Source organism: Sinohyriopsis cumingii, chromosome 17 (genome assembly GCF_028554795.1).
Source record: "Sinohyriopsis cumingii isolate HCF-2022 chromosome 17, ASM2855479v2, whole genome shotgun sequence".
NCBI lineage: Eukaryota > Metazoa > Mollusca > Bivalvia > Unionida > Unionidae > Sinohyriopsis > Sinohyriopsis cumingii.
In genome coordinates this window covers 61,122,475-61,149,097 of record NC_142977.1, presented here as the reverse complement: position 1 = coordinate 61,149,097, position 26,623 = coordinate 61,122,475, and the positions used below count along the sequence as shown (strand labels likewise).

The 26,623-nt window shown below is 38.9% G+C and overlaps 1 protein-coding gene across 1 annotated transcript in view; it reads left to right on the top strand.

Moving 5' to 3' along the window:
* Positions 1–16,297: 16,297 nt before the first annotated feature.
* The window catches only part of LOC149779063 (uncharacterized), a 31,111-nt gene continuing 20,785 nt past the window's right edge, over positions 16,298–26,623 (top strand). Inside the window, exon 1 of the mRNA XM_089938543.1 lies at positions 16,298–16,404. The gene's annotated coding sequence lies outside the window, so the exon portion shown is untranslated. The remainder of the gene's footprint in view (positions 16,405–26,623) is intronic.

Below are 26,623 nucleotides of genomic sequence, written 5' to 3'. Positions count from 1 at the left end.
TAACTTAAAAGGTGTGTTGCAAAAACACAACTTTCCACCCCATAAAGTATTGTCATCTGAGCATACATAGAGAATTAAATTCCCAGATTTCAAAGTGGCTTCGACGTTTTCGAATTATATACATAGCGCACAGAAATAAAATATAGATGTTCGAACAACTGCGGCTGTTCCGATAGACGCTCTCGACTCCATGTAACCATAACATTAGTTAGGTAGCACATCTCGGAAGAAGAAATGTTATTTGTGGGACGAGATTAGTTGAATCAAGACGACAGTGAAAAAAGAATAGAAGACAGTAAAAAATATATAATGGAGCTAGACGTTTCCATCCTATATGGAATATAGCTTAAACCTATTTTATACGGAGAAAGAGCGTCTCAAAACCATTATACAAATTATGTGTTGTTAATAATCTCCAGTACTTGGTACCATAATTACCAGTCAATGTTTGCAGCAAATTTAAATCACAATGATATTTTGATTTAATGATGCATTCAAAAATAATGAATGAAGTTACCATTACTTGATATAAACGTGGAATGCGAAAGTGTAAATATATACATCATCGTTCGCATCTTTTACCGAGTTTATGAATTCAGTGCATGCTATCTACGTAACAAAAAAAAAACTATTTCTAATGTCATTTATATTGGTGAATCCAGAGGAGTGTTACTGTTGAACTACAATTAATTTACATTTCTCAACATATTTTGCTGCGCATTGTTTGGGGTGTACTTTCATTCAGCTGGGTACGTACTTCATGAATTTGTCTTAGTTTATATTTCTTATTATGTTCTTATCAGGTACCACATAAAATCAAGGGCCTGTATCACCATTATTTAACATAATCATTCAGCTACCACATACCGTCATTGACCTATAAAACCATTGCTTAGCATAGTTATTTAGGTACCACATAACATCAAGGACCTATACAACCTTTGCTTAACCTAGTTATTTAAGTCATCTTATCGGAGGTCTGTCATTTCAAGCTTGTGTGCTCTTGAAAAGAGGAAAGTTTTGTTTTGCACGATTATTTCCATGTAGAACAGTGATGCTGTCCAATAACGTAATATAAATAATAAAATACAGTACCATCAAATAATCATCCGAAGTGAAGACATCAAATGTTCTTGTTTGCCAACATTACTAGGCGGAATATCTAGGAATATATGTAGCAGGGTTATCACAAATGTCATGAAATATTTTATAGTTTTATAGACAATTGACACACTTCAAAAGTGTTTTCTTCCAGTTATAAAGTTGGAAGGAGAACAGTTAGTGTTATATTGAAATATAAATGTATCTAAATTTGTTTCATGTTTCTTATTTCATCAGATTTAAATCTGTTTCTTATAGGATGTGCTTTGTCAACAAATCAAGTACATTTCTTAAACTTGTGCATCTCTCTTCGTTAAACAAGTATGTCTTAAACTTGTACGTATCCCTTCGTCAATCACGTGTGTCTTAAACTCGTGCATCTCCCTTCGTTAATCAAGTATATGCCTTAAACTTGTGGATCGCCTTCGTTAATCAAGAATATGCCTTAAATTTATGGATCTTCGTTAATCAAGTATATTTCTTTAACTTGTGTATCTCCATTCGTTAGTCAAGTACATGTCTTAAACTTGTGGATCGCCCTTCGTTAATCAAGTATATGTTTTAAACTGGTGCATCTCCCTTCTCTAATCAAGTATATTTCTTTAACATGCGCATCTCCCTCCTTTTCGAAGTCCGCGTAATCTTTGTCTCGTTGTGAAGTATAAAAGTTGCGTAATTTTTCATCCACGGAGATAGATAAAATTTGAGTACACAATGAACATTTTCAAACACGAGTCTGTGTTTCAGCACCTGATCTAGTAAGCGGTAGTACATAATGAACATGAGACTGGGTATATGTTTTTCACCTCTTATGTCAATTGTTTAGGCTCGAATAAACAGTAACACAAGAAAGAGTGAAGACAACAAGCTTTGAAAATCTAATAATTTATTTCCCTGGAAAAGTTCTGTAAAAATGACAAAAATATGAACATACGGTTTTATAGAATTAAATCCAAAAATATTCCAAAAATAATCCGAGAATAAGATTTTTAACAAAATGTTCTACTGATTTCACGTTCGAATCCCGACGAAGAATACAAGATGGAAGACGACGACGGATTCTGCAATCTGTAGTTTTGAAGTCTACAGTTCCTTGTAGAAACAAGAATTATCGCCCCGGTTTCAGATAGCTAAAATTTTTTATTTTTTTAAATGTCCTTGTTCCAGAATATTACATGAGCAAACGCATTTTCGGGAAACATAACAGAATTAACCCTTTTGAATCCAAGTAATTTGAAATAATTCCAAACCAATTAATTTGAAACAACTCCAAACAACACAACATACAACTAACAGTTTATCAGCCCATCTTCTACTGATATTAATTCTCCAAAGCATGAGTTATATGGGTTTCTAACACGTAAACAAGGGTAAGACAATCTTTCTTCTAGAAGTTTATAGAAGCAAGTACTTGTTACAGATCACGTTTATCCAGCGTGACCCTGACGAAAACAAATCATTGTTACTCTAAGAAATAAAAAATTAAAAAAATTGTTTATATCTTACAAAGTCCCATCATGACCTTGGAAACAACCAATCATTGTAAAATAAAAAAGAACTTGCTTACGAAGGTTGCTAAAAATTCTGAAACAAGGTCAAGATTTAAATCAACACCTGGTCTTTATAAACTAACAGTCAAGGTCAGACTATTTTCTTAAAATAAGTATCATCTCTAGTGAATAAATTTACATTACAGTATCATGTGATGAAAAAATATATAAAATGACAAACTATTAAATAGAAATAAATATATATTAAATCAGATATAATTAAATCAGATATGCTAACACAACTTAGCATCATCAAGACCAAATGTTTCTTTTTGTATTTTAAGTTCGGGATGGACCATCCCAGTGGGGACCAAGAGTTGTTCAGCGCAGAAGGAATAATCGATTTGGTGATCATGTAAGTGTTAAGGATAGGTCAAGTCGACTTCGACGAAATAGCCAACGTCGCATACATTGCCGTCCGAGAGTTCCTGCATAAACTGTTCACCGGATATCCAGTGGGAAGAGTTTGTGACATAACCCAACCATAGAGAATGTTTCGATCGAGATCTTAGAGGCGCATGTATTTGTTGTTGGCGACGGCATGTTTTTTGGTTGCGACGGAAATTCCCCCTAGCACCATCTGCTCTGTAAACATAAACATGTCTGGGTCAGTGAAAAGCGTGCGTTGCATCTAACTTGTTTTAAGAACAGCGTTCAACCTGGTGATGAAAAGTACCACAGAAGATCCAGTTGATAATGACTGTGGCAGATATTTTTGAAATTTTGAAACAAGTATGCTAATAATAGCACGTCCGTTTTCAGATGCACATAGTAGTAATCACTGAGAGTCTGACAGCCAAAACGGTTTTCCAGACCGCGAGTGCTCTGTCGTACTTGTCGTCGGTGATATGTTCTAGGTAGAGTGAGGAATAAAACACGTCTTTACCGATAATAGAAGTTTTCTCAATCCGTGACCAGCTGCAGATAGACTCGTGAGAATAAATTCCTTTTTGTTGGAGCAGATGAATTATTTTTGTTGAGTAAAGAGTCGGCAGTTTTTAGTGACTCCATCTAGCGATGCTGACATAAACTGAAAATAATCAATAAATCGAAAAAGTCCGACCGAGAACAATATATACTTTTCAAAGATAAGGCGGATGCATGTGATTTTATTTCCTACCGATTTTAGAAGTTCTTTGATGGTTAGTACCATTTTTTGCACAACCCTCTTAAGTGTATATTACAACATATGTACGGTTGTCTTCACGCTATTCAGAACATTATCTGTGATATATAAAGTTTGAGTAGCCTCAATCTAACGTATGTTATTAGGTTTAATTCAAAACATGACCGAAATGTTTTTAATTTTGTCAATTTTTGGGGGGAGGGGTTGAAAACTAAAAGGAAAAGTATTCAATTGCTTGTTTTAGTTGCAGTTGGTTTGTATACCTATTTGTAATTACAACAGTGTAATATAGGTACTCTAAAATTAGAATTAATTACATTGTTTCTTTCCTGCCGTGTTCACTTTGAACTCGTCCAGACAAAATACACGGTGTAACGACCAAGAAGGGCACATAAACCTTAGAACATTTTGCTGAATGCACGGTAACGATATAACTAATTTGAATGGCTGTTTTATCACGAGCAAAAATGTAACAAACAATCCAAAACTTGTTTTTGAGAATATTGAACTTAAATATGTGGATTCTCATCGACATCTAGGATTAATACTTTCATCAAGTACCAACCTTGTCAGGTTGATAATATTTTAAAAGCAGCATCATGTCGAATAGCTAATCAACGAAACTAAACTAAAAACTAAGTAGGCACATTTTATCAAAACTGTATATAACTTATATCAGGCTTATAGCTTAGAGTAAATATTTACTTCTTTGAGGAATTCTGTAATGCAAGTGAATACACTCCAGCCCAGTTAATATACGTTGTCGTGTTCCACAGGGGTCTGTTCTTGGACCAGTTCTCTTCATTGTATACACTCAGCCGCTCTCAAGTGTCTCAACAATTGCAAGCTGACGATACCCAAATATACAAATCTAGCCACCCAACTGAAGTTCATGCTGCCAACCAAGGTGCAGAGATGTGCATTTCTGATGTGAAATCATGGATGACATGTAACAAGTGCAGATGAATGATGATAAAACTGAGGCCATTCTGATCACAACATAAAGACTTTCTCAGTCGCATCCTTTACCTCAAGCAATAAATATCAGTAACGCCAACATAAAATTCACACAATCAGTACGAAACCTAGGTGTCACTCTGGACAGTTCTCACACGTTGCACCAACATATCATGAACATATACAAGGCTACATATCTTGAGCTGAGACACATCAGCTACATTCGTAAATATCTTTCAGTTGATGCCACTAAAATACTTGTATGTTCATTAGTACTTTCAAGACTGGACTATTTTAACTCAATTACGTCTGGTTCATCTCAATATCTACTTCAGAAACTTCAAAAAGTTCAAAACAGAGCTGCTCGGACCATACTTAGAGTACCACGATCAGAGCACACCTCCCCGCTGCTCTGTACCCTACACTGGCAATCCATTCGATCCAGAATCAATCAAACACAAAATTTGTTCTCTGTGCTACGTTTCAGTGACGGACTCCAGTCCAACATACCTATCCGACCTCACCCATGTGTACACACCAGCAAGATACTTACGCTCCTCTTATGACAATCGTATACTCATTATTCCCACTAAGAAAACGAAGTCATATGGACAAAGTTCTTTTGCATACCAGAGCCCAGCAACGTGGAATGAATTGACCACTGAACTTAGACACAAAGACACAGTGATCCATTCATAAGTGCTCTTAAAACGTACTTATTTCGACTGCAAGAACAAACTTAAAGACCCAATAATGTTCCCTACCTTAGATATTTTGAGCATGTTGTTTATGTTTTTTAATTTCATGGTGTTTGTTTTTGTAATAATATCATTGTATGTTTTTCTAAGTTGTCTAATGTTGTAAAGCGCTTAGATTTTCTAAAGGTGAGGCGCAATACAAATTCCTCATTAATATTATTATTATTATTATTATTATTTTGTTGCATCCAAATACTCTTTCATGTCACGCACATTGCAGTACTGACCGCGCGTAGGTTACAGATTATGGAGCTAGGTTAGAACTTTGGCGGAGGCAATCTGTGTGGTTTTTCTCTGGAAGAAGTACTGCGATAGGTCTGGAGCCACGTTGAGCACTTACAGCAGTTTCTTCTGCATCCATGTCATAAATGTATCCCAACCTATTTTAGTGTTTTATGCTGTCATCAGACCCCGTTTGCTGCCTCTTTCCTTTCGATCTTTTGTTTTACTGTTTGGTGATTTTAGCAGAGGGATATTATTGAAACCTGTTTGGGTATATACCGTGTTTTTCTGTGGTTGGTAATGCGGTGTGTTAGAGCTTGATGGTGACTCGGGTGGGTTTGTCTCAGTTTGCGCGTCCTTCGCTGTTTCGGGATTGATTGATTGATTGATTGATTGATTGATTGATTGATTGATTGATTGACTGATTGATTGATTGATTGATTGATTGGTTGGTTGATTGATTGATTGATGATTGTATATTTACGGCGCACCAGTACTGTTAGGCCATTTAGCGCCGTACAAAACTTTATATATATGTTCATGTAAAAATTATAAAAGGTTTCATATCGACCATCGATATCAAAACTAAATAGTTGAAAGTAAAACGATAAGATGGTAAGGATAATATAAAAAGCTTCCAGATCAACGGGGAAATTCAAACAATGTAAATTGTATATGCTAATAAAGACAGATGAAAAGCTATTGAAAATAAGGGACAGCATATACATTACATACAAATGCTCAAGGTGATGGCATAAAAGTTTTACCTTAGAGTAAAGGTTTACTTCTTTCAAGAATTCTATAATACAAGTGATGTTTATTGTATCAAAATGTCCTTCATGACATGTACATTGTAATACTAGTCACGCGTAAGTTGGAGGTAGAAACACTATATCATAAACTGCTTCACAGTGAATGGTTCATTGTATGTACAACAGTGTCTACGTTACATAAGAGTACTCAGAGTGATAGCAAAATGTTATATGTTAGAACATATATTTACTTCTTTCGTGAATTTTAAAGTGCAAAAGACGTTGATTGTATAAAAAAAAATTGTTTTATGTTCTCAACGTTGTAGCAACGATTATGTGAAGGTTAAAAATCGAAACAATATATCATAAAGTATTCAATAGTAAATGGCTCATTGCAAAAAACGCACTCAGGTGGATCTACGCCTTTTAGAACGTATTATTGGGTTATATAAGTATCACCATTTCTAAATCTTCCTATGCCTACCTTGTCCCAATGGATTGTTCTGTAGGAATGAGCCCATGAAATTTGTTATTTACTGCATCCTTCCATGATGTCTGCCACGTAATACGTAACGACATTTTGATACTTGGTTTGCAATCAGTGTATAGTATTTGAAAATCAGATGGATCTAGGAATAGGGTCATTTTAGAAGCGCGATCTGCTTTATCATTACCTTTAATACCAACATGACTGGGTAACCAACAGTATACACAATTTTGGGAGGAAGAAGGCCAATGTTCTAGTGTCATTTTGATCCCACTGGGCTTGTTATCCACAACATCATTTCATGATACCTGCCAAGCACCAAATAAAGCTTTTTTGACACTTGGCTTACAGATGAATATGTATTGAAAATAAGGAACGGTATATACATGACATGAAAATGCTCAAAGTGATGCCATAACAATTATAGCTTAGAATAAATGTTTACTTCTTTCAGGAATTCTGTAATACAAGTGATGTTTATTGTATCAAAAAGTTCCATCATGTCATGCAACACCCTATCATAAAGTGCTTAACAGTGAATGGTTCATTCCAAGAAACGCACTCTGGTGGGTCTTCGCCTTTTAGCATGTGGAAGTAGGTTTTATACGTATGACCAATTCGAATTATTGCAATGACTACCTCCTCCCAACGGATGGATCTGTAATAAGGAGTCCATTCTCCTAGTGTTGGCTTGTTGGCGTGAATTTTATTACTCACAGCAACATTTCACGATGCCTGCCACTTCTTACATAAAGACGCTTTGATGCTAGGTTTAAAATCAGTACACGGTATTTTAAAATTAGTCCTTGGGATAGGGACATTTAGCAACGTGATTTACATTCTCATTATCTTTAATACCAATCTGGCTAGGTAACCAACAGTATACAATATTGTGGGAGGTACTCAGCTTAGTATGTTTGATGAGAATATTGGTTAACAATGGGTTCTCAAGTTTTCTATTGTGTAGTGACTGAAGCACTGATAGTGAGTCAGAGAAGATGATGCTGTTTAGAATACGCTTGTTATTGATCTATTGCAGAGCAACGTATATTGCTCTGATTTCGACTAAAAAAATTGATGTACTATTTTCTAAGCGAATTTGTGTTGTGTGTTTTCCACTAACAAAGGCTAAGGCAGCCTTTTTCTCATCCTTTGATCCGACAGTATAAATTTTTGTATAGTTTTTAAGTTCGGTGAAGAGTTCATGATAAGAGCTGTGGAAGATGAAAGAGTTTGTCTCAGATTTTTTCCATCGTGGAGCGTAAAAAGTACTTTTGACTGTTTAAGTAGCCAGGGAGGTTTTTCGAAGACAAACTTTTTCTGAATTTTAGAAGGATCAATTTTGTTAAAGTCAAAGCAAGATGATATTCTAATGCCAATGGAAGGAATTGCGTTTGGTTAATTTCGTATAAGGTTTTGTATTTCGGTTGACAAATGGCCGAAAAAGCAGGGTTCAGAGGGTTTGAGCTTAATTTTAGAGTATACTGTGCTGACAGCATTTCCCTACGATATGATAAATGTGGTTCGTTCGCTTCATCGAGAAGGCTTTCACACGGGGATGTCCTAAATGCTCCCAGAGCGAGTCTTATTCCGTGATGATGAATTGGGTAAAGCGTCTTCAAATATGACCTCCTAGCTGAACCATAAATAACGCAACCATTGTCCGGTTTGGAGAGAATAAACATTCTATATAAACTGAGGATGACGTTTCTATCAGCACCCCAGTCAGTGTGTGCTACTACTTTAAGTAGATCTAGAGATTTCCAGCACTGAGCTTTGACGGTCTTTAGGTGTGGAATAAAAATCAGTTTTCCGTCGAAGATAATACCTAAAGACTTTGTTTCCTCAACAACTGGAATAGGTGATCCGTCCAGCGTGAGTTTAGGTTCATCATAATGTCTTCGTAAGTGATAGAAATGCATACATACCGTTTTTGATTTCGAGAATTTGAAACCGTTGGTAATGGCCAAATCTTGAATCTTGCTGATATTTTGTTGTAGCTGTCTTTCAATGTTATGCATGTGACTTGATCGATAACATATTAGAAAATCATGAAAATATAAGGAGCAATCCACACCAGGAGCTAAACACTTGGTGGTGCTATTGATTTTGATGTTGAAAAGCGTCATAGATAAAATACTGCCCTGGGGCACATCCATCTCTTGCTTGTGCGTATCTGAGAGGGTAGAGCCCACTCGTACCTTGAATTCTCTGTAGGGAAAGTTTGATATGAAATAGGGCAGACGTCCTTTCAGACCCAGATCGTGCGCATCATTTAGTATCCCGTACTTCCATGTCGAGTCATAGGCCTTTTCTAAATGAAAGACAAAAGCTACTAAATGTTCCTTCTTGGCAAATGCGTCGCAAATACATGTTTCCAGTCCAACCAGACGATCATTGGTGCTACGGTCATAATAAAATCCACTTTACAGAGGAGACATTCAATTGTTAGTTTCCAAGTACCATACAAGCCGAGAATTGATCATTCGTTCTACTGTTTTGCACACACAGGTTGTCATTGCAATGGGTCGATAGTTGGTAGGATCTGCGCTGTCTTTATCTGGTTTGGGAACTGGTATCACTGTAGCGTCTTTCCAAATCGTAGGTACATTACCAGTAATCGATTAACAATTGAAGATTTTCAAAAGAGATGTTATAAAAGATTCTGGAAGGTGTTTCAAAAACTGATAATGTATTTCGTCAGGCTCAGCGGATGTATCATGGACCTTGTCTAAAACCTCCATAAGCTCCAATAGTGAGAACAGTTGGTTATAATTTTCCGAGCTGTTGGATGTGAATTTTCAACGTGACTTTTTTTGATTTTTTAATACTCGGAAGGAACTGAATAATTAGATGATGAGGAATTTTTAGAGAAACTGTCAGCAAGAATATTTGCTATGTCATATTTTGAACTAAAATTGTTATCGTTCAGTTTCAGATGTCGGAGAGAATTGTGTTTTCTCTTTCCATTTATTTTGTGGATAGTGTCCCTTACTTTCTTAAAAGAAAAACGAGAGTTTAAAGAAGAAACATATTTATTCCATGATGCTCGTTTACTTTCTTTCATTGTGCGTGGAGCTCTGGCCCGGAGAATACGATATTTACTTAAATTTTCTGGCGTCGGACAAATGTTAAATTTTTACAATGCTTCTTGTCGAATGGCTTCCTTCTATTCCTTAGTGACCCAATGTTTTGGGGTTCTTTTCCTGTTCAGTGAGGACTTGGAAATGGATTCTACTGCAATCTCGATTAAAATAAAAGTAAAATCCTGAATAGGGTCATTAACGTTGAAAACCGTATAATCATTCAGTCTAGTTTTACCGAGTGTTTCAAACTTGGCCCAGTCGGACTTGTATACATTCCATTGTGGAATTGCAACATTAATAGTAGAGTTAATATTTTCAAGGGAGATTGGAAAATGATCACTGATGTGAAGGTCATCAGAGACCTTCCATTCATAATCCAAAAGCAACGAAGTAGAACAAATTGTCAAATTGATACACGTTTATGTACCCGTTCCTGTGTGTAAATATGTCGGTGATTTGGTGTTATATAGACACAAGTCGTGTCTGAAATGAAGACTTATATTTTGTGGCCTCTGTCACTTTTGTGATTTGATCCCCATAAAATGTCATGGACATTAAAATCCCCGAGTAACATAATGGGCGCGGCAGGTTGTTGAACAAGATTGTTTAATTCGTTTGGTACTAGGGTGGTGGTCGGTGGTATGTAAATAGAACATAAGGTAATCGCTGGATGTAGAGTGACACTTACAGCAATGGCTTGCCAATTTGTGTTTAAGGGGATGACGCTATGTGAGGCTCTATTATTCACAACAACAGAAGATCCTCCTGAGGCCATGTCAACATTTTGAAAGTAGGTGTTAAACAGGGAGTAGTTTTTACGTGTGATGTTATCCGTATCTTTCAAAAATGTTTTCTGAAGACACAGTACTGCAGGATTATGTTCTTTTTAAAGCCGGAGAATATCATTGTAGATGTCTTTATGTCCTCGAGAGTTCCATTGTATGATGATATTCTTCGTTATAAGTTTAAATTGAAGATAGTGGAGCTAGGTTAGACCATTCGCTGAATCAGACTGTGTGGTTATTTCTCTGGAGGAAGTACGGGGGTGAATTTTTGTTGGTAGGTTTGGACCTACCTTGAGAACATGGAGCAGTTTCTTCTGCATCCATGCTTTCAATGTCTGCAAACCTGTTATAGAGTCTGATGGAGTCATCTGACCCCTGTTGTGCCTGACTTCCTTGATATTTGTTTTTTAGTCTTTGGTCATTTCGGCTGTGGGGTATTATTGAAAGTTGTTTGAGTAGATGCCGTGCTTTTCTGTTTTTGGTAATGGGGGGTATTAGAGCGTGATGTTGAATCGTGTGGATCTGTCTGTGTTTGAGCGTCGTTTGTTGTTTTGGGATTGTTCTTCACTACAGTGGAGAAGGATGGGCCAGGATGGGATGTTTTGGCCTGTACAAATTTTCTGGCCTCTGGATAGGGAATGTTAGATGTGTACTTTGAGCAACGGTCTTCGTGATGGCCATATTTCAGTCACTTATGGCATCAATGGGGGTTCGGTATGTATATCTAGACCTTTACTTGCAAAAAGCCGACTTTGACCACACTGGGTACTGTTGGTTTACTGAAGGTAATTATAGTTGTGTTGGTGTCCTTCAGATTGTTACTACGTTTAATACGTATTCTACCGACCACAGTGAAACCTTCGTTTTTCATTCCTTCAATGATATCTGTGTCGCTGACTCCAACTAATTCAAGACACGAAATTACGCCTTTCGACGTATTGAGTGTTGTGTGAAGGAAGGAGGTCACTGGAAAGTTTTCATTTACTTGATATTTTCTGTTTAACCTCGTCGATCACACTCAACAAGAACGCAACACGATTTCAATTTTTAACACTTTTTGGTGTTTCAATCGATCCCGTTATTGTCATTTGAATCACAAAGGGAGAGAGTGCGGAAAGCGGTTTTGAGATATCTTTAGATTGTATAACCATGAAGCGTGGAAATGACTCCACACTACATGTTTCGTCATCCGAGTCAGATACAGTTTTTGTACGTTTGTTTTGATTTTTGTATTTTCCATGTTGGTTTATTTTAAATTCAGCACCCGTGCTACCCGCCCACCAGGGAGCCCAACAATGGGACATTTTTCAAGTGCCAGGTTTACACAGTATCTATGCTCAGTCGGTCAAAATTACCTCTAGACTGACCCGTTAAGCCACAGCCTTCTAGGAAGTCTTCTAAGACTTGGGAAAGGGAAAGTTAAAGGGATAGAATGTAGGGGCAACGGTGGTATCAAGAGAGATACAAAGAGAAAGATTAAAAACGTGAGTGAGTCAATAAAGACTAATTAGGGCTCGGCGTGACCAACCAATTTGTCGAGACCGGGCCCATCCCGACAACCCGTCTAGAAGAAGTAGAGGCCAAAGCAGTTTCTTGCATCGGAAGGCCTCTGCTGAACTACTAGGATCCTTTCCTCCCCCCGACACGGAACGCAACCCAACGGCAAACAGGTTGCCTCTACTTAGTCGCCTCTTACGACACGTAGTGAGTACACGTCGGGCCCATTCTTCAAGCCCGGAATCGCAAGGGGACTGTTTGTAGCGAATAAACTTTATTTCTATCTAAATTGAGGATGCCTTTTCTATTCGCACCCTAGTCAGTGTGCGCTAATACTTTAAGTAAATCTAGAGATTTCAAGGATTTAGCTTTAAACTTCTTTATGTGCCGAATAAAGGTCAGTTGTCTGTCGAAGAGAAAGCCTAAAAACTTTACGTGTTTAAAAAACTGGTAATCTGTTTCGCCTGTCGCAGAGAATATATCATGGGCCTTGTTCAAAGATTCCATATGGTCCAAGTGGGAAAAAAGGTTTGTTTTAAGTTTCTGATTTATTTGATATGAATTGTAAATGTATCATCTCTTTTTGACGTTTCCGCTTTCGAGACTATTGACGAATTAGCAGATGATGAAGTTTTGGAGAAAAAAAAAAAACACTTCAGCAAGTGCATTTGCTATGTTATGTCTAGAATTGAAACTTTTACTGTTTCATTTTAGATGGCGAAAGGAGTTGCTCTTTCTCTTACCATTTATTTTGCTGATTGTGTCTCATACTGTCTTTATAGACGAACGAAAGTTTAAAGAAAAATATACTTTTCTATTCATTCTCTCTTATATTCTCTAATTGTGCGGCATGTGTTAACCCTCTTTCATTGATTTGCATATTTTCTCTGACAATGCAAAGTAGAAATACTAAATGATGTATTTACAGCGGAGTAAACTTTGAGATTGTATAAAAGAAATGTTCGCTTTATGGGAAACAACCGTACAACTGTTGTTACTTTTGTTTAAAGCTTTTCCAGTTTACTCCCCTTACTTAAGCATATTCAGATAGGAATATGCACAAGGATACATTTGAGCTCCTAATAATGAAACCAATTCTAGGTGTTAATGAAATTAAGAAAAAAATACAAAAAAAAGGATTCTGAAATAGAACAAAAAAATTATTCGAAATAGTTGATCCCTTTCTTCAGAATAAAAGTCATTCCTCAATTAAAGTAGACTTAACTTCTTTGCTGACAACCAACGGCTAGAAGAGCTGGCTGAATTGGCTGGTATTAGGATGTACGTGAAACATATTTCACTGAAACCGAAAAACTCGAATTCGAACTGCATATGTCCTCGCTAGTCTCCACTCTGATAGCCGAAATTTTTTTAAAGTAAAATATGAAGGTTTTGAAGATGCATCATCACCTTAGCATGGACACTGCGAAGAACTCGATGAGATTCTATAGATTAAACAAGTTGGTGAGAAAGAAATTTAAAGTTGATGCAGTAGAGGAACAGGTAGACCAGACACATCGGCAAAATAGGAAGCTGAGAGAGACATGCACAACGAGCTGCAGCAGCTAATACAGCTATAAACGACACGGAATAAGCGTAACAATGTCACTAAGGCATTACAATTATTTAGTAGTTTGGTATCTGGATAGAGATCCTATATATTTAACAGGGCGCCGAAAAGGCGTTCTTTCATTTCAGTTCTTGACGATGACAACATGTGTATGCCAAGGGCTATTTTTCGTCATTTGTGTGCTTATGAAATCATCAATCTACAATGTAAAGTACTAACTTCATTAATCAACAATATAAAGTACTAACTTGGAATGAACCTCAAGCTCCGGCGATTCAGCACGTTTTGCCCCCAAACCGGGTATCCGAGTGATACTATCGTATACTCCTAGATGAAAGCAGAAACGAACAAAGATAACTAGCTACTTTTATATGTATTATGGCTGGAAAACCAAGTAAGATAGTTTAAACAGGTCATGTTTGATGCGCACCAAATTGTAAGCCTCTGCTACTCTACGTGAAAGACTAGTTCATGTATACGTTTATTTTTGGGAACAAAATAATCCTCAAATTAAAGAAGTATATTGGTTGGTTTGGCATATAACTCACATGTAAATTTAAAACTACATTAGTTCATTTCTCGTTGCGCTAAATTTTGGCGCCTTGTCCATATGTTCAATTGTTTGGCAACATGAATGTAGGTTATGTCCACTTCAACTACTTTGTATCGTGAAGATGAAATTCCCTTGTGCATAAAACTTTGCCATAATGAAAGCTTGAACGCCTTTAACAGCAAGCACTATGTTTAATCAGGCGTCAACATATACATTTAATAATTATACATGATAAATTGTGGCGTCCCGAAAGGCTCTGAAGCGGACGTTATCTAATATTACAATTAACTAACAACCGCTCCGGTGGCCTAGTGGTCAGAGCGTCGGCCTCGGAAACAGGAGGTCGTGGGTTCGATCCCCGGCCGAGTCATACCGAAGACTTAACAAAACTGGTACTAACAGCTGCCTCGCTAGGCGCTCAGCATTAAGAGGTTAGTGTTAGGACTGGTCGGCCTGGTGTCAGGATAATGTGACTGGGTGGGACATCATGCTACACGTCTGCGGCATGTTGCCCCGGAGACTATAAACTGCCACACTGCAGACATTGTAGCAACATGACTGAAAAAGTGTTAAAGCTACGTAAAATAAGTCACCACACACACATTAACTAACAAAGAACATACATTCCACATTCTTCAAACTAGAGGGATGACATTTCCACTGTCTGACGCTATTTTATCATTTATATGTGCTGAACGTGGTTTCAAAATCGAAGGTTTGATTATAACAATATTTAGAACACGATTTTGCAATATCATTGTTGGAAAACAAATTATGCACATGTGTTAATATGTCTTTAAAATGTTTAACGACTTCTAAATTGTTCCTCATTCGCAGCACGATTCCATATATACATTACTATATACATAAATATTATCATGAACTGACTGTCACATACCGTCCTTAGTCCGTAATGTTTGAAAATACTGTATTACTCTAAGATATTAGAATACTTTTAAAATTGTTTTATATGTCTGTTGAAATATGTTGTAAAGATAACAGACTTTCATACACCTATCAATCCATGTCCGTTGCAATATGTTATAAAGATAACAGACCTTCATATACCTATCAATCCATGTCCGTTGCAATATGTTGTAAAGATAACAGACCTTCATATACCTATCAATCCATGTCCGTTGCAATATGTTGTAAAGATAACAGACCTTCATATACCTATCAATCCATGTCCGTTGCAATATGTTGTAAAGATAACAGACCTTCATATACCTATCAATCCATGTCCGTTGCAATATGTTGTAAAGATAACAGACCTTCATATACCTATCAATCCATGTCCGTTGCAATATGTTGTGAAGATAACAGACCTTCATATACCTATCAATCCATATCCGTTGCAATATGTTGTAAAGATAACAGACCTTCATATACCTATCAATCCATGTCCGTTGCAATATGTTGTAAAGTTAATAGACCTTCATATACCTATCAATCCATGTCCGTTGCAATATGTTATAAAGTTAACAGACCTTCATATACCTATCAATCCATGTCCGTTGCAATATGTTGTAAAGATAACAGACTTTCATACACCTATCAATCCATGGCCGTTGCAATATGTTGTGAAGATAACAGACCTTCATATACCTATCAATCCATGTATGTTGCAATATGTTGTAAAGATAACAGACCTTCATATACCTATCAATCCATTTTCATTAATTGTAAGAATTTAAATGTACTTTTTGATTTTTCTTCAGATTATATATTGCGACTGAACATATGTTCATTAAATATTGTATATCTGGGCAGCCGTACAAAGTCTCAAGTAATTGGGTCATTTTAATCTCATGTGAATTGAGCATTATCAAGACTTGTGCCAATTTTAAGAGGTCAGTGTTCTGGTTGTAGCTTGGTGAGAGTCAATACAGATTCGACTATCTACGGCCTTGCAGGATATACGCTGAACAGGTAGAGAGGCATGCTGAAGTAATTTCAGGTACCGTTATGAATTACTATAGTTTAGTAACTACTGATATGAATGACTGGTTTCGAAGGTCATTATCATCAAACACATTTAAGCCATCTTCTTGTACCTTGATCGTTCAGTTTTAAGTCTCAAAAACAAGAAGAACTATTGGTCATGGATTACGCTTTGCATCTGTTCGGAAATCGGTTCATGCATCTCCAACAAAAATGTGTACTATTGAACAGCAGTGATCTGAAGATAATTTGCTCTTAAGTGTAATAGTGGACAGATAGAAAGAAGCAGCATAATTACGTATCTTATTTCAAGACTTCTATCGAATTGAAGCTCAACAGGTTTCAAAACGACAGCTCCCCAAGCAGCAGGGGGGGCGAATCGGACATTTTGTCCAATCGTTATTTTGCTTAATTATTACTTTCTGCACTCAACGATCTAGTGTCGTCAGCGCCTGGTAAAAAAAAAACGACGTCGTCGTTGGGGGATCGTCCAAACTTCATTTGGTTTAATTAACACCTTCTGCGCGTCGATCCCAGCGTCGTCAGCGTCCGGTAAGCACAGCGACGACCGCGTCGATGTCATTGCCCCCCCTGCTGCTATGATCTTACAAACAGAGTGATCACTAACTCCTCCTCTTGTAGGTCAATTAGGTTATTTGACTGATCGGTAATTCTAAAATTAATTCTCGTTAAAAACCGATCATGGCATCGCATATAGACCGGATTAATTGGACTCTCAACGATTAAAAATCCCGGGGGGGCTGTTGGTGAAAACGAATAAAGGATATACCCCTGTTGAGCCTGATTTGATTGCTTGGTATCCACCTGGTAACTCCCTTCGATAACATCACACACCAGATTGATTGCTATCACCGATGCAATATTTACGTTGTATGGAGCAATATGCCTACCACCATCTCCGTTATCGTATCTGAGGATAGTTGATGGGGGTGCGTCCGCGGGTGGATTCTTAGGCCATCCTAGTATGGTTCTTATTGAACTGTTATAAATATCAACCATATACCCCGGTGTGCTTATTTCAATCGTCGACGATAACGTCGGTTCATGAACCGTAATAGCGATTTTTGATTCCTTTCCTGTGATCGATTTTATCCTGCGTTGAAATTCCTTATTGATTTGTTCTATTTGGTATGACCCAGTTGGTATTGTAACCTCATTCCAGTCTGGGGTCCCATCGGGCTTATTTGTCCATGCAAAAACCAGCGAGTTATTAGGTTGTTGTCCGTTAAATGCGTCCGCTCGGATATTAGGCCAACTGTGATATACTCGCAATTTTGCCAGCGCTATTTCCTTCACTGGAACCGGCGACGGGAAGTTCACATTGAATTCTGGCTTCGTTGACGTTATCGATATCATATTTGTTTGTACCGGAGTGGTGTTCTCCGCGATCCGCTGAAGTAATTGAGACCCTTCGGGGTTCAGCGACATTATTATTATTCGTTGTTTTTAGTGTCTAATTTCAACAACCAGGTGGTTCCGGCTTCCAGTTGAAAATCCTCGATTTTTGACATCGCGGAGCTATACAACTGGACCATCGTGGAGAATTCAACATCGGATATGAACAAATTATCAATCGATAACGAGATCAACCCGGATAATTTCGAGTACGCGTCGGATACTATTTGATGTTTTACTGTATACTCGTCGAGTTTTTTCTGAAAACACGATGATATCTTCCTAGTGATTGCGTTGGCAACTGCAGCAATTGTTGTCATCGCGGAGATAGCGATTGGAACAGCGATCGGGGCTATCGTGGTCACCGTGGATAAAATAACACCGGTACCGGCTACTATACCCGACACCGAGTACACGACCGCGTCGATGGTGGTTATTTTTCTGCGGTATTTTTTTATTTTTGCGCGGTATTGTTCGGAAAGCGTTTTCAAATTCGCGGAGAATTCTTTTGCGGTATCGAATCGATATTGATGTGACGTCGGTGATACCTCTGATTCAATTACCCTGGTGGTCATTTTTATTTTAAAAGAGCTAGTGTTTTTAATTAATTAGATTCGCTACAAATTCCACATACCATGTGATGTTTGTCCTAAATAGACTGCTATCAACGGCCTTAATTATAAACCGTTCAATTGTATCCTTGTCAATGATTGTTGACACTGTATTGTTAAACCCAGATGAACTCGACGATGATATACTAAACTGCATCGCCGAAATCAATGTCAATCGATAAATGCCCTTAACAGTTGCGGTGATATTTACTGTATTCTGTGTAGGAGTCCAATCGAATGATCCATGCCGAATTGTGTATACTGTGTTGATGATGTTCTCATGAGGGATTTTTATTTTTTCGAATTGCTCTGCTACTCTCGGTAGTCCGTCTTTAATCGCTTCAACATCAGTTCTGATTGTTCCTATTTCCTGTGTATGCCCGTCTATACTTTTTTTGTTCGCTGCAACCCTAGTAACGAGTATATCTATTTCCTGTATATGCGCGTCCACATCTTTTTTGTTCGCTGCAACCTTAGTAATGACTGTATCTATTTCCTGTGTATGCGCGTCTATATTCCTTTTGTTCGCTGCAACCTTAGTAATGATTGTTTCTATTTCCCCTGTATGCGCGTCTATATTTCTTTTGTTCGCTGCAACATCAGTTTTGACTGTTTCTATTCTCCATCCATGCGCGTCTATATTATTCTTGTTCGCCACAATATCAGTTTTGATTGTTTCTATTTCCCCTGTATGCGCGTCTATATTTCTTTTGTTCGCTGCAACATCAGTTTTGACTGTTTCTATTCTCCATCCATGCGCGTCTATATTATTCTTGTTCGCCACAATATCAGTTTTGATCGTTCCTATTCTCTGTTCATGCACGTCTATACTTTTTTTGTTCGCTACAATATCAGTTTTGATCGTTCCTATTTCCCCTCCATACGCGTCTATATTCCTCTTGTTCGCTGCAACATCAGTTTTGATCGTTCCTATTTCCCCTGTATGCGCGTCTATATTCCTCTTGTTCGCTGCAACATCAGTTTTGATCGTTCCTATTTCCCCTGTATGCGCGTCTATATTCCTCTTGTTCGTTGCAACATCATCTTTGACTGTTTTTATTTCCTGTCCATTCGCGTCTATATTCCTCTTGTTCGCTGCAACATCATCTTTGACTGTTTTTATTTCCTGTCCATACGCAGTGATATCATTTATAGTTGTTGTAATCTCATCCAGCTTGATATTTTTTTTACCAAAGAATTTATCAAAGTTGTTATCGATCCTGTTAACATTTTTTCGTAACGTGTAAAATTGGCCCGACAGCGTTGTAAACTCCGAAATAGTAGTTTTTATCCCCGCAAGATTCGGTTCGGTTACCGTCGGAGTCCCGAAAAAACTAGCGGTAGTGAGTTGTATATCGGTGATAGATTTTTTCACCTGCGCGTCAAGTTCGGTCACCGATTTATCCAACCTTGTAAAACCGTCTCGGATTAATGTTATTGTCGATATATGTTCACCTGGTTTGAGTCGTCCGTCGCCGGTATACAACGCGATAGCGTTCTCGGCGGCATCACGCTGTCGTATTAAAACGTCATCCAGCGACACATTACTGGATTTCAATTTACCCTGGCGGTCCTGAAATACGACTATTTCACCTGGGTCAACACTGGTTAAATTCAACGTATCAGCGATTTCATCCTCGATTAGTTTTTTTTATGTCATCGGTGGCGGGCGTTTCCGTGGGCTTTTTCAGCGCCGAAACCGGTCGTCCCCAAATATCAATCATCGTTATTGTAAAAAAAAACGGCGTTTCTAATTAACCCGCCGGGCCTCTACGACCCCACTAGTGTATTCGTTTACAACCACATGAGGTGGTTTTCGCGATGATGAAATCGCCGCGAGTACGTTCAATACCTCACGGCCGCATATCTGCGGGTCGCTTAACTGCTGTGTTGGCAGCGTGGAATAAAAAACCCTGGCTGAACACGTCCGGATATACCGCATGAACTCGTTCGGCGGGGCTAACCCGTATGAATCAAAATAGACGATCGCACGCGGATCAATCGCGTATGCAACCCAATGAGTTCCCGCTCCGGAGGACCCATCGAGGTTAATTATGCCGGTTTCAATATTCCTTGGTGCCGCCGGTAATTGATCCCTCATAAAAACACCCCTGAAGTTTTTTATCGCTAGCGCGTTTGCGGCGTCTATTAAATCAAAATTAGACATGGGAGTCAATGACTCCTGAGTCAATAAACGGTTCCCGGTAGTCTTAGACCCTTTCCCGAGTACCATGAATACGGGGTTCCCGGTAGTCTTAGACCCTTTCCGGCCACGGATCGTTTTTTTTTATAGCCTTTCCCGGTTGCTTTCTTCAATGCCATCCCCGCCGCGGTACCAACGGCCCCTAACGCAGCCGCCTTAGCCACTGCTGGGGCCGCCGCGGCAATCAATGCCGGAATCGCGGCTAACAACGGAAATATCCCACCGGTCTTTTCCATGTCTTTGATCGCTGCGGCCGAGAAATCTATTTGAACACCCTTTTTATTCTTCATCGCATTATTGAAATGTTTTATTTGACGCGCCGTCAACGATATCTTATGATTACCACCTGCCATCTGTGACGGCTTCAGCGTTATTGTGGTCCCGCATTGTTTAGCCGACTTTGATCGTAATTTCTTGACTTGACCATCAGTCAACTCTACACTGACGACATTATACGACATTTTATTGTAAACGCGTTTGTGCTTTCAATTACATGTTTTCCACTGGTGCATCAATGATTCTCATTCGTCCACCAACACCTTCCAACAGCATTGATTTATCGCTGAGAATGACAGCAACCGCTCTATATTCGGCAATACCACCAGGACGTTGCACACGAGCTCGGAAGTGTATATCAACGACGGATTGTCTCGTTAAATCGAGATGTTCCAACGAAAAATAATAAATCGGATACAGGTTTTTAAAATCAAGTTGTGATATTTGCAAACCAGTGTCGACGTTTTGATCACGACCCATATATGACAGCAATCGATGATACACACGTGCGATATGGTTGTCACCGTAATTGAGTTGTATATCCTCGGATGGTTCCTGCTGTCCGTTTATTCTCAACGAGACCTCATTGACACCGATTTGATCAAATATCATATGGCTGCGTTCTTGGGAGCCTAATCGCGCCTTATTCTGTAGCGCTACAAATATATGACGCGGGGCTGAAACACCCTGTTTGGATGCCAGGTGCCATGTAAATATACCATCCATATTATCCTCTTTAGCATCAGTGGTTACTGTGAGCCAACTCAACAGTGATTTACCACCTGTCTCCATGAATGAGAGTAATCGCTGTTCTGCGGTGATTGATGGGGTCATTACTGGCATCCACAATACTATATTCTTTATATTGACCTTACCGTCGGCAACACCAGCATCATGCCAGATTGCATCATTATCATTGCCCTTTCGCACGAGTACTACTGTATGCTTAGCCCCATAGATGACTTTTCTGACGTTTCTGCAGAATCCGAATATATGATGCAGTGGAATCGCGCATGAAAACTGTCGGCGTTGTCCTTGCAACATCCCTACTCGTGTTGCAAACCCTAGATTGTAATTAGTAATAACATTTATGACATCGAAGCTCCCAGCTGGTCTTACATACCCGGCCGGTGCTGGATCAACCGCGGTGGCATGTGTTGCCTTTACCCTAGAAAACTGATTGTGTTCAGCGTTATCGGTAGTATCCTTCGCAAACATCATAGACGGACCAGCCGACCTTGTATAATCATCTGAGTATCTCGCTAGCCCGATTATCGTCGTTGCAACATCAACATCGCGTTCTATTGATTCAATTTCTCGCCCGTCAATGAGATATTTTGCGCTCTCAAATAACGCCATTACGCCGTTGTTGACAAAACCAACTCGGATAGCCGGGTTGTTGTCGTATGGTGCATTATCGGCAGCATTTGTCACGAGTTCCCCCTCAATTTCGATAAACGCTTCACATGGCAGAAAGTATCTACTGGTATCTTGGACTTGAAGTTCAATTCGCGATCGTAGATTCGGTTGCGTTGCATAATAAGAATAATATTGATAATCACGGACAGAATCATCCCTGCGCACTGGGGCATCCATATCAAACGCGGGATCAGCGGTTCGCGCAAACATTTCTATTATTTATCATGTTGATATTTTCAATTGCGATTTTTTCGTCGTAGACCACTTCCCGCTATCGCGTTCATGAGCGCGTTAGTGGATGTCTCAGCCGCCAACGACTCTAGTTTTTCTTCCACGGCGTTATTTATTACTTTACTGACATTTGCAGGCATCACCGTCGTTGATGGCATCACCGGTGGTTTCTGTTTTTTTCTTGAAAATCTCTTGGATTTCACCAACGACATTAGTTTGTCCCGCGCGGCTGAAAGCGCCTTTCCGGCAACGTCTCCAATAGCACTAATACCCTTATCACGAATAACATCAATAGCCTTCATTCCTAATTGTTTGGCTAACGGCGCTACTTTTGGAGCCATTCTTGTAAATAACCCCGCAATGGTGCTACCGAGACCATCTCCATAGTACGCGCGGTAAACAGGCAATCGCGAGTTTACCACGTAGACGAGTACTGGTTTATCGTGGTTGTAGTGTATGATCATCTTTATTATAAAAACACCGGTTTTTCAATTAGTGATTGTGATCACCCCCCCCCCCACCGCCGTGTGGAAAACCGGAATAAATTTTATCAAAATTTCCTGGGGTTTTTGCCCTCGATAAAAATCCGGTTTTTTTCCGGATTTTTCTTGATTTTTGGTCATTTTTGGTCGTTTTTTGTTGCCTATAGTGGTTTTTTTTCGATTTTTCAGCAAAAACATCGATTTTCTCTAAATGATTTCCTGGGGTTTTTGCCCTCAAAAACCAACCAAAAACGGTCAAAAAACAGTCAAAAAACGGCCAAAAACGGTCAAAAAACGGCCAAAAACGGTCAAAAAACGACCAAAAACGGCCAAAAACGGTCAAAAACGGTCAAAAACGGTCAGAATTAACAAAAACGATAATTTTTTTAATCATCCACGAGTTCGTCTATGAGCGTTCGATACGCACTAACGTCCATGATACCGCCCGTAAATAACCGCTTGCAAATATCAGCGGCCTCATTGATTATTTCCGGAGAGTTATTTCCGGCTCGTTTTCCTCCGATTAGTACCTCTAGCCGTGATATATCACTGAGAACACTGTTAGGACAGGTAACGCCGTAGGATTCTTTGCCAACAGAGTATCCTTTTCCTTTTTTTTTGTTTTGCCCTTTTTTCAACTTCCTTGTGGAATGCGTCGTAATCGGGGCCATCACCACGTAGTAATACTTTTTCATGTTTACTCGCTAAATACACTATTCTTGTCCAATCCCTTAACGACTTTATATTTTTCTCGTAACCGCTATTGATATGCTCCTTATCTCGTATGCTCTTAGCAAAATTGTTGGCGGTAAAATCAATTAATTCTTCCCTGCTCCTGCTGCTGAGGGCTCTAATTTGATCTATTGTGCTCTTCTTGAGTATATTCCCCCTTTTCTCTTTTTTTTCCGGTGTTTCTTCCGATGTTTCTTCCGGTATTTCTTCTTCTGGTTCTCTTGCGGTGGCGCCTGGTTCTTCCTCGTCGGCCATTGTAACATAAGGTTCTTGTGGTTCGGTTATAGCGAGTGGTGGTGGCCTCCGTGTTGCAGCAGCCGCTAGTGTTTCTAAAGACCTTTTTGTTTGTTTTGTCTCCGCCGCTATCTTTTCAAGCGCATCGAGGACGGGTACAGTTGCCGCCGTAACATCTTTGGTCGCTTTAGTTACCGGGGCAAAGAGTTGTTCGCTTCCAACAGTAAAATCGGTTTGTAGTTGTTGCCGCGTTTGAAGTTGCTCTCGGACCCTGTCTCGTAACGGTATGAACTTTTTAAGCGCCGCTAGCCGCTCTCTGGCTAGCCGAGTAGTAAGTGATTCGCCTACCATTATTGCAATTGCGAAGCAATTTCTAATTTCCCGCCGAGTGTACCATCGGGGGCTCCACGGAGTTTTCGTCTATAATCCTTCTAATGTTTTTGATCTTGCTAGAAATCTCCCGGCGTCGTTCATAAACACGTCCGAGTTTTTTTCGTATTATTTCAACGGCGGTAAATAGTCCAATGAATGCATTTGCGTCATTGTGGTACAAGTTTTCATTGATCGTATGTTGTAATCGTTTTATAAAAAAATACTCGCGGGCCAGGGTAAAACGCCCCCGTTTCGATTGTTCGTTAATAATTTCATAATCGGATAATATTTTTTCACTGTCGAGACCATCAGATAATTCAATTCCTTGATTTTTTAATTTTGAAATCTCGGCTAATATATTATTGATGTCTTCGATATTCATTATTCTTATAAAACATCTTGTTTTTAAATAAAAAAAAAATGAAACCCCCGTGTATCAATTCCGAAGGTGTTTAATAATTCGTTAGACGTGACCTCGTCAGCGCCATAGGCGCCGGTGACCTTGTCACTCGCTGATTTCTGTTATATATGAAAATCGAATTCTATGCCCGGTCTTTTTTGAGATCGCTGAATTCTGTATTCCTTCTGCAACAAATCGTATCGAGGCTCCACAAATGTCAAAATATTTTCCTGCCTCATTCATCGACTGAAATATTTTTTCCTCGTGAGTTGTTGTATCAAATGACTTTACGGGTTTTGCTTTCTTTGAGTATTTACCAGTTTCGCCTTTTTTGGTATTCTGACTTTGCGAGATAGCTTGCAAGTTTGTAAGAGAATTATCAGTCTTATTATTATTAATATGATCAATCACAAGCCCATTTTCGATTAATCCGTTGAATGCTTCAAATACAATCCTGTGAACATAATAGTTTTTTCCTCCTGCAGTAAATTGCAAGTATCCCTGATTACTTACGGTGCCAACTGGTTTCTTCAGTTTGCGGTTTCTAACAACGCCGTCGCAAGATGCTTCGTAATTAACGAGCACAGGATGCGGCTGAAATTCTTGGTTCATTTGTATAATAATACTACTTGTCTAATTTATTATTTGGTTTAATTATAAATCTTTCAACGTAGTCCTGGGGGGTTTTGATGACGAAGTCTGCGGTGGGGTCAATGACGGCGTTTTTAATTCGCTTGTCATAATAGCGTTTTAGTTCCCTGTATCGCTTTCCGCCACAACTGATACACAACTGCGATTTTCCTCTTACACCGACGTGACAAACCAAGCACGGGAGGGGGCCAAGAGAACCATTACGAACGCTTTGTAAATGGTACCCGCAGAATTCACCTCTACATGATTTATTGCACGGGGTTGTCGACCCAATCATCAACCATTTGCAGTGATTCATTATACTATATTCTTTCATTTAAATACTTGTTTTAATTATATGGATGAGTTCGAGAGATTAGCAGCAATTAAGCCCTGGAAAAATATTAAGTTCAATCTCGATAGAGTCCTCAAGGACGCACCAAAAGCGTTAATAAACGATAGAACCCTGTTGAGTAAAATACGCGATTGTATCGATGAATTCAAGCGTGATGGTGCATCTCATAGTTGGTCAACATTTCGAATTGATGGTGTTGTTGATGCTACCATGAACGACAACCGCGCAGCAACGATAATATCACAACTTGACGGTAAAAGGTATTTCTTCAGAGTAAAATTCATTGTCCGGGTGGAATCAGGTGATTGGATCATACGTGATAAATTTGAACCAGTTCTCAGCGATAAGAAAACAGTCATTGTTAGCCGCGACTCCAAGCCGGGGCTGTTAACCGGAATTGACAGACCATACTATGAACGAGCGTATCCTGAAACAGCAGTTGTTTATGGAATATACCCGTTAAATAAGAAACCTGATATCGGAAAACTGAAACCAATGAAACAGTCAACGGGGATAAATTGTGTAGCAGAACGAGTAATAGAGCATTTTACAAATGCATGTCGAGGAAACAAATTGACTGATTTACGACGTAGCAAAATCAACCAGTGGGAACTAACCGTAAAAGAGCGTGGAGCAACCATCAGCGACATAGCGAGATTAGAAACATCGCTGAGATTTCCAATAACCGTTACAACGATAACCGGTGAAGTATTATACGAATCGAAGTACAAATCGAAGGGAGCCCCAATCAAAATTATTGATCATAACGAACACGCATGGACGCCCGCGATCACAATATTTCCACGGGATAGAACAGTAAAGTATATCCCGGGGGAATTCCTGGAAGAGAACGGTTTTCTCGCGGAGAGGAAAC